The following is a 1,201-nucleotide window of genomic DNA, read 5'->3' as shown; positions in this document are numbered from 1 at the left end:
GAGAGAGAGAGAGAGAGAGAGAGAGAGAGAGAGAGAGAGAGAGAGAGAGAGAGAGAGAGAGAGAGAGAGAGAGAGAGAGAGAGAGAGAGAGAGAGAGACAGAGAGACAGAGAGACAGAGAGAGAGAGAGAGAGACAGAGAGACAGAGAGACAGAGAGACAGAGAGACAGAGCAGAGGCAGCGCCGACGCCTGTGAGAGGTAGACGGTGGCGGGAAGGTCGGCGGCGGTGAGGCTCGTCGACGCGCCCTTGCGTAGCGGCGCGATGTCCGCGCTCGCCGCGCGCCGAATCCCGATCGAGTTGACACCGACATTCGCCGCGGTGAGCTGTGAGCCGTTCGGCGACGCGGACAGCCGGAGCTGCCCGCGCGAGACGCGCTTGTCGCTGATGCCGAGCGTGGCGCGGCCGAGGAGGAGCTGTGCCGCGGCCGCGACCTCGGCGCGGTACTCGCCGCGGTGGGCGATAAAGCGGGCCATCTGGCCGCGGCGAGCGGCTGGCGAGCGGCAAGGAAAAAATCGATGGCTCTCAAAAAAAATCTTTTCTTCCTTGCGCTTGCTTCTCTGGGCGACATTCGGCGACGTCGGGGATCACAATGTGACGACCAAAACGATCTTGGGGGCCAGGGTGAGACAACAGGTAGGGGTGCCACACGGAGCACACCACAGGCGTATTCTAGAGGGAGAAAAGAAACGGGGAATGAGGGGCCCCGCCACGAGAAGTGCGTTCTGGGGATGCAGAGCGTGCAAAGCGGCTAGGGATGAGGCCGCAAAAGAGGAGCGCGAGGCAAGGAGGAGAATCGGAGAACTGAGAGACTGGGACGACTGGAAACAAGAGGACAGTGAGCCACCACAGGCGTCGTTGGCGCACATACTGAGCGGCAGCTGCGCTGGAAACAAGGAAGAGGCGCGTCACTGCATGCGGAAGCTCGACAAACACACAGCGAGGGCGACAGCAAGAGTTGAACGGGAGGCGCCGGACTCAAAAGACACCGCCACATCCCTGAGACGAGCGAGGGCAGCCTCCTTAAAGGTGATAGGGTCTAGATTTGGAGCGCTCGCCGAAGAGGAGTACGACAAAATAGCGCCCGTGATTGCATGCACGCTGCCCGCACTCACGGACCCCATACCCGAAAGAAAGAAAAGGGAGCTCGCGGGGGAGGTGACGAGTTGAACTACAGGTAGTAGGGAAGGCAGCCTCGACTCC

The sequence above is a fragment of the Emiliania huxleyi genome, assembly GCF_000372725.1.
Source record: "Emiliania huxleyi CCMP1516 unplaced genomic scaffold EMIHUscaffold_394, whole genome shotgun sequence".
NCBI lineage: Eukaryota > Haptophyta > Isochrysidales > Noelaerhabdaceae > Emiliania > Emiliania huxleyi.
Note: the sequence above shows the minus strand (reverse complement) of the source record.